This window comes from Procambarus clarkii, chromosome 65 (assembly GCF_040958095.1).
Source record: "Procambarus clarkii isolate CNS0578487 chromosome 65, FALCON_Pclarkii_2.0, whole genome shotgun sequence".
In the NCBI taxonomy this organism is placed as follows: Eukaryota; Metazoa; Arthropoda; class Malacostraca; order Decapoda; family Cambaridae; genus Procambarus; species Procambarus clarkii.
Window position 1 is genome coordinate 9,343,979 of NC_091214.1, and position 8,618 is coordinate 9,352,596.

General features: G+C 49.2%; 1 long non-coding RNA gene across 1 annotated transcript; it reads left to right on the forward strand.

The window, feature by feature from the left end:
• The first annotated feature begins 255 nt into the window (after positions 1–255).
• LOC138354880 (uncharacterized) lies at positions 256–976 on the forward strand. The gene is made up of 3 exons (XR_011223695.1): positions 256–410; positions 541–702; positions 870–976. It is a non-coding gene; the product is annotated as an uncharacterized lncRNA (long non-coding RNA).
• The last annotated feature ends 7,642 nt before the right edge of the window (positions 977–8,618 follow it).

Here is an 8,618-nt window from a genome sequence, read left to right on the forward strand (position 1 = left end):
TATCTATTTCATATAAGGGTTATATATATATATATATATATATATATATATATATATATATATATATATATATATATATATATATATATATATAAATATATTATATATATATATATATATATATATATATATATATATATATATATTTATATAGATAAGTAGGGGCAGGAATGAGAAGTGGAGTGATTTGAGTGCTGGGGGGATATATATATATATATATATATATATTTATTTATTTATTTATTTATTTTAGGTAAGCGTGATCGTTATGTCTCGAGTTGGTGATATTTGTAGAATTTGTGGATGGGGGTCATCACATCTCTTCGTTCATAGGTGTTACACATGTTTCTTCTGTGGAGAAACTGTATGTGTACAGTCTAGTGGTGAACACAGGAGAACCTGTGCTGGAGGTATGACCGTATTTTATATATTTATTTATTCATTTATTTGAAATAAAAAAAATATTAAGAAGGGTTTTCCCCTTCTCCATGAGTGTGGGAGAGAGAGTGTATATAAATTATACACTATTTCCTTCATTAGGTAAACGTCGCCAGCCCACCCTCCCTTCCAGAGAGGATGGCTTCTTGTGCTTTTTGTGTGGAAATACATCCTTGAGACCTCACCACACTTCCCCTTGTGATAATTGTGGGACCTCTGTGTGTGAGGACTTGACCTCTGAACATCTACAAACATGCCCCCGTGGTGAGTGAATAAACCCTCCACCTTTATTTCTCTTAAGAATCTTTTTTGAGAACTTATGTCATGGGGATTAGTGAGAGGGTGTTGCCTTTTTATTATTATTATTATTATTATTATTATTATTATTATTATTATTATTATTATTATTATTTATTATTATTCCATTCCAGGAGCGATTCAGAGGCAGGTAGGGGAGGAACATGACAAAGCACAGCGTGACAATAACCCCTTAGGTGGAGGGGAGGGGGGAGAGGAAGCGATGAGTGATGATGATGATGGTGATGATGGTGATAGGGGTGACATCTCTCAGCCGGGCCCTAGTGGTCTTAGACCCCCTGTCATCAATAGACTTAATGCCCTAAATAGTGATGAAAATTCCCCAGATGAGGAGGATGCTATAGACACTCCACACTTAATTAATAGGGTGGGGGCTCTGGGGAATCTCTTTACTAGGCTGGAATATTCCATCCCCTCAGCCTTCGCCACAGACCCTATAGGACTCCTAAGCAACTTTAGGGACTATTACATATCTGAAATAGAGAATTACATGAATTCTCTTGGGGGACATGGCAATTTTACTTCATCATTAAAAATCCTCCTCGAGGTAAAGGTAACACTTTTGAAACAACGACTCACGGAAGATGATGACTTTAGAGAACACTTCATAACAACACCCGCTAGACTGGTAACTCTTGAGGATGTGGGTAATCTTATTGATAGCTGGGTGGCTTATATGATTACACGACTGGAAGATCTCCTTTCAGAAACAGAGGGGAGTGGTTTCATATTATATAATGTCGATTTCCTCAAAATCGTCATCTGTAATGCAAGTGTAAGGTCAGTTTTGGGGGATTATGTCCCTTATCCCCCATTTCTAAGGGGACGGCATGAGGTCTTCAACCCAAACCCGGCTGGTAACAATAAAACATGTATTATTCAGTGCATTGCTGCTTTTCTGGCGTCACAACAAGGGTGGAAGTGGAGACGTATAGGGAGACTTGTAGAGTCTCACTCTAGGGTTAGGAAAATGGTCAAATACGACAATTTATCCTTCCCTCTGTCTTGGGAGGATATCTCTAAATTGGAGAATAGAAATAAACTATCCATTTTTTTGTATTCAATACACAAACATACAGATGGCGTCTATCACGTCTCTCTTTGTCGTCGTGGTAGCAGACAGTACTCGATCATAGTTCCTTTATTGTTATTGGGGGAATCTCATGTGACCTTGATAAAAGAGTTCGATAAGTTCCTTCGGAACTTTACTCGCAGCCACAAACGAAAGACAGTCTTCTGTAGAAACTGTCTCTCAGAATATCAAAATTCGTCTGAGCTAACAAATCACTCATCTTCCTGCGACATCACTCAGAAAATTATTTACCCTCAGCCTGGGGACACACTCCATTTTAAAAATACGGGGAAAGGTTATGCCCCTTCCCATGTGGGCTATTTTGATTTTGAGTGTGTCCTAAGCACTGAGGATTGTCTAGGTTCTGTTACAGCCATACATAGACCTATAGCATACAGCTATATAATTGTTGATAGGAACCACACTGTCGTTGATAAATTTACTTATTTTGGGGGGGACAGTGTTACTCATTTCATGCAGCGAGTTGCTACCAAATGGGAAATTATCAGATCTACCCTCCACCATTATGAAATAGACATGTCTCTTGAGGATATGATCCATTTTAGGAGACAGACTCACTGCCAGTTTTGTGAGCAGGTATTTACCCCCTCCAATTTCAAGGTTCAACATCATGATCACCTTAGGGAAAAGCTCAATTATATTGGAGCTCTATGTAATTACTGCAACCTCCGCCACAAGAATGCTCTGGAGAGTTTAGTTCTAATTGCCCATAATATGTCTTATGACATGGGCTTAATTTTGAGGGAGTTTACCATGGATTCAAATATTAAGAGCAATATCCTCATGAGACAGGGGACGAAATATCTTAAGGTGGAAATAGGGAAGCTTAAATTTCTTGATTCACTGGCTTTTATTACAGGTAGTCTTTCATCCCTAGCAAAGACCCACATTGATTCAGCCAGCCCCTTAACATTCACTCACTCAATGATAGAGGGTTTGCCCAAAAAGAGTCACCACCGACTCTTAAAGGGTAAGCAGTTTTTCCCTTATGAATATACCACAAAAATCAGCTGCTTTAATGACACAACACTCCCTCCTATTGAAATGTTCTACAGCTCCCTAAACAAATCAGGTATAACTTTGGACGAATATAGACATTCTAAATTAGTATGGGAGGCTACAGGGTGTAGGACATTAAAAGACTACCTCCTCATTTATTTGAGGTGTGATGTAGGATTACTGGCTGACATTTTTACACACCACAGGGCAATTCTAAATGATATATATTCTTTAGAATTGACACACTATTGCAGCCTCCCAGGGTACTCCTACGACTGCTTCCTGAAAAGTAGTAGAATATCGTTGGAGTTAAGTGCAGATGTGACGTTGCACAATCTCTTATCACAAAACATACGAGGGGGTTTTACAACTGCAGTTAGGAGTTATGTCAGAGCTAACAACCGCTATGTCAACCCATCTTTTAACCCCCAGGAGGATAGGTCTTCATTCTTACTTTATCTCGACTTTAACAGCCTCTATGGGAGTTGTATGACTAGGAAATTGCCCCATGGGGGACTAAGGAGACTATCATCTGATGAGATGAACTCCTTCATTAGCGGGGGGAAGATAATGACAGAACAGCCTTTCTCTTCTAACAAAGGGTACTGGCTCTTAATTGACACCAAACTTTTAAGACCCGAAATAGCTAGACTAACAGACGATCTGCCCCTTTGTTTACACCATAGGGGAATAAGTATGGAGGATATCTCACCATTTAGTAGGGGACTTCTGGAAACAAATAACATCACACACCTCCCCCCAAAAAACATCAAACTGGTTGGAGATCATCTCCCCAAAAAACATTATTTCATATCTCTTCACCTTTTACAACTATTTATTGAGATAGGACTTGAAGTGGAAACAATACATGCAATTTACGAGTTCCACCAGTCAGATTTTATGGCAGAATTTGTTAACACCAACGTTAACAATAGAAATGCCTCCAGCAGTAATGATAGGAAAACACTCTTCAAATTACTGACGAACAGTGTTTTTGGTAAAACGCTACTGAATCCAGCTCGTTATGCCATTGACACCAAACTAGTGACTTCAGCTAGGGCCTTTTTACGAGAGGTGAAGAATCCCCGCTTTAAACGAATGGTGCATTTAGGCGACAATAAATTATTGTCTGTCAGTTCCAGACCATTCATTAAAATTACTCATCCTAATTACATTGGGTTCCAGATTCTTGAGCTAGCAAAATACAGCTTGTACCATTTTTGGTACAGGGTACTTAAGAACCACTATTCAGATAGGGTACAACTGGTGTATAGTGATACAGACAGTTTCATTTTCACCTTACTAGCTGAAGATGTCTTTAATGAGATGGGGAAAGAACCCCTTAGTTTGTGGATGGATACGAGTAATTTTCCTGAAACTCACCCCTTGTATGATCCTTCTAAAAAGGGTGTTTTAGGGCTGTTAAAGTCAGAGGTGTCAGATAAACACATCCTTGAAGTTGTGGCACTCAAGCCCAAAATGTATAGTGTGCTTTTGCTTGACAATAAAAATTCCATCACCGCTAAGGGTATTCCCCGAGCTGTGCAAAGATCTTTAACACATAACCACTTTAAAGAGACCCTTCACAGTAATGGTGTAGTAAATACTTTTAATTACTCACAAATAAGAAACATAGGGGGGCAGATGGCAACCACATTCAATACTAAGAGGGGTTTAAGTGCATTTGATGATAAGCGCTTTTACCTAAATAAATACACTAGCCTAGTGTATGGTCACCCAGACATACCATCCGAGCCCCACCCCAACACCTCAGCCCAAGGAATGTCCACCGAGAGTGAAGGTGGTGACGTCATTGAACCACAAGGAGAGGAAGGACAACACCCCACCAGCGAGAGTGAACCCTATGACGTCAGCAGTCAGTCACCTGAGGGAGGCGCACTACATCCCATTCACTCTCTGGGAGATGATGAATCATCATCTTCGTCCCAGGAGGAGGAGGAGGAGGAGGGGGAGGAAGACCCCACAACGGACTTGTGGGCGAGAAGGAGAGGTCTTGTTAATAAATATTATGTGGGGGGAGATGACCTACAATACGACTATGTTTAACCCTATGTACTTTGATAATATAATCTATAAATCATCAGGATTATTTCTTTTTCTCCTTCTTTAAGTATAGAGGCTTAAAATATATCCAACTTAAAAACAACTAAGGGAGGGTGGTCCCTCTTACGGTACACTCAAGGTCATCAAGTATGAGGAGGGCTGGTGAGGGGGGACCGCCCCTACTGCGAGGATCCTGTTTTTACACCTGGGGGGGGGGGGGGTAACTACCGCTCACCTGAGTGTTTATTATACAAATATACTGTCATACTTTTCTGTATAAATGAACATGAGCATGAACATAGCGACACATAATAGATACCTATCTTCACTATTTTACGATTGTTGCTGCCCCACACCTTGGGCGACCTAATATGGGGTGGCTCTAAGTGGCACCCCGCCTCTGATTTTCTTATCTGATTACCCTTCATAGGCAGCTACTTTACTGTAAATGAACATGATCATAGTGGCGCATAATAGATACCTATCTTCACTGTTTTTTCGACTGCTACCACTCACACCTTGGGTGACCTAATATGGAGTGGCACTATGTGGCTCCCCGCTTCTGATTTTCTTATCTGATTACCCTACATAGGTGGCTCTATCTGTCACCAAATAATCTACTGGCGACTGCTGGGCGCGCCACTAGTGGGCGACTGCTGGGCGCAACACTAGTGGGCGACTGCTGGGCGCAACCCTAGTGGGCGACTGCTAGGCGCGCCACTAGTGGGCGACTGCTAGGCGCAACACTAGTGGGCGACTGCTAGGCGCAACACTAGTGGGCGACTGCTGGGCGCAACACTAGTGGGCGACTGCTAGGCGCGCCACTAGTGGGCGACTGCTAGGCGCAACACTAGTGGGCGACTGCTAGGCGCAACACTAGTGGGCGACTGCTGGGCGCAACACTAGTGGGCGACTGCTGGGCGCGCCACTAGTGGGCGACTGCTAGGCGCGCCACTAGTGGGCGACTGCTAGGCGCAACACTAGTGGGCGACTGCTGGGCGCAACACTAGTGGGCGACTGCTAGGCGCAACACTAGTGGGCGACTGCTAGGCGCAACACTAGTGGGCAACTGCTGGGCGCAACACTAGTGGGCGACTGCTAGGCGCGCCACTAGTGGGCGACTGCTAGGCGCAACACTAGTGGGCGACTGCTGGGCGCAACACTAGTGGGCGACCGCTAGGCGCAACACTAGTGGGCGACTGCTAGGCGCGCCACTAGTGGGCGACTGCTAGGCGCACCACTAGTGGGCGACTGCTAGGCGCAACACTAGTGGGCGACTGCTGGGCGCAACACTAGTGGGCGACTGCTGGGCGCAACACTAGTGGGCGACTGCTGGGCGCAACACTAGTGGGCGACTGCTAGGCGCGCCACTAGTAGGCGACTGCTAGGCGCAACACTAGTGGGCGACTGCTGGGCGCAACACTAGTGGGCGACTGCTAGGCGCAACACTAGTGGGCGACCACTAGGCGCAACATTAGTGGGCGACTGCTAGGCGCAACACTAGTGGGCGACTGCTAGGCACAACACTAGTGGGCGACTGCTGGGCGCAACACTAGTGGGCGACTGCTGGGCGCAACACTAGTGGGCGACTGCTAGGCGCGCCACTAGTGGGCGACTGGTAGGCGCAACACTAGTGGGCGACTGCTGGGCGCAACACTAGTGGGCGACTGCTGGGCGCAACACTAGTGGGCGACTGCTGGGCGCAACACTAGTGGGCGACTGCTAGGCGCAACACTAGTGGGCGACTGCTGGGCGCGCTACTAGTGGGCGACTGCTGGGCGCAACACTAGTGGGCGACTGCTAGGCGCAACACTAGTGGGCGACTGCTAGGCGCGCCACTAGTGGGCGACCGCTAGGCGCAAATCTAGTGGGCGACTGCTAGGCGCGCCACTAGTGGGCGACTGCTGGGCGCAACACTAGTGGGCGACCGCTAGGCGCAACACTAGTGGGCGACTGCTAGGCGCAACACTAGTGGGCGACTGCTAGGCGCAACACTAGTGGGCGACTGCTGGGCGCAACACTAGTGGGCGACTGCTGGGCGCAACACTAGTGGGCGACTGCTGGGCGCAACACTAGTGGGCGACTGCTAGGCGCAACACTAGTGGGCGACTGCTGGGCGCAACACTAGTGGGCGACTGCTGGGCGCAACACTAGTGGGCGACTGCTGGGCGCAACACTAGTGGGCGACTGCTGGGCGCAACACTAGTGGGCGACTGCTGGGCGCAACACTAGTGGGCGACTGCTAGGCGCAACACTAGTGGGCGACTGCTGGGCGCAACACTAGTGGGCGACTGCTAGGCGCGCGTCTAGTGGGCGACTGCTAGGCGCAACACTAGTGGGCGACTGCTGGGCGCAACACTAGTGGGCGACTGCTAGGCGCGCCACTAGTGGGCGACTGCTAGGCGCAACACTAGTGGGCGACTACTAGGCGCGCCACTAGTGTGCGACTGCTAGGCGCAACACTAGTGGGCGACTGCTAGGCGCAACACTAGTGGGCGACTGCTGGGCGCAACACTAGTGGGCGACTGCTAGGCGCGCGTCTAGTGGGCGACTGCTAGGCGCAACACTAGTGGGCGACTGCTGGGCGCAACACTAGTGGGCGACTGCTAGGCGCGCCACTAGTGGGCGACTGCTAGGCGCAACACTAGTGGGCGACTACTAGGCGCGCCACTAGTGTGCGACTGCTAGGCGCAACACTAGTGGGCGACTGCTAGGCGCGCCACTAGTGGGCGACTGCTAGGCGCTACTAGTGGGCGACTGCTAGGCGCGCCACTAATGGGCGACTGCTGGGCGCGCCACTAGTGGGTGACTGCTGGGCGCAACACTAGTGGGCGACCGCTAGGCGCGCCACTAGTGGGCGACCGCTAGGCGCGCCACTAGTGGGCGACTGCTAGGCACAACACTAGTGGGCGACTGCTAGGCGCGCCACTAGTGGGCGACTGCTAGGCGCGCCACTAGTGGGCGACTGCTGGGCGCGCCACTAGTGGGCGACTCCTAGGCGCAACACTAATGGGCGACTGCTAGGCGCGCCACTAGTGGGCGACTGCTGGGAACGCCACTAGTGGGCGACTGCTAGGCGCGCCACTAGTGGGCGACTGCTAGGCGCGCCACTAGTGGGCGACTGCTAGGCTCAACACTAGTGGGCGACTGCTAGGCGCGCCACTAGTGGGCGACCGCTAGGCGCGCCACTAGTGGGCAACTGCTGGGCGCGCCACTAGTGGGCGACTGCTGGGCGCAACTCTAGTGGGCGACTGCTGGGCGCAACACTAGTGGGCGACTGCTAGGCGCGCCACTAGTGGGCGACTGCTAGGCGCGCCACTAGTGGGCGACTGCTAGGCTCAACACTAGTGGGCGACTGCTAGGCGCGCCACTAGTGGGCGACCGCTAGGCGCGCCACTAGTGGGCAACTGCTGGGCGCGCCACTAGTGGGCGACTGCTGGGCGCAACTCTAGTGGGCGACTGCTGGGCGCAACACTAGTGGGCGACTGCTAGGCGCGCCACTAGTGGGCGACTGCTAGGCGCAACACTAGTGGGCGACTGCGAGGCGCAACACTAGTGGGCGACTGCTAGGCGCGCCACTAGTGGGCGACCGCTAGGCGCGCCACTAGTGGGCGACTGCTGGGCGCGCCACTAGTGGGCGACTGCTGGGCGCAACACTAGTGGGTGACTGCTGGGCGCAACCCTAGTGGGCGACTGCTAGGCGCGC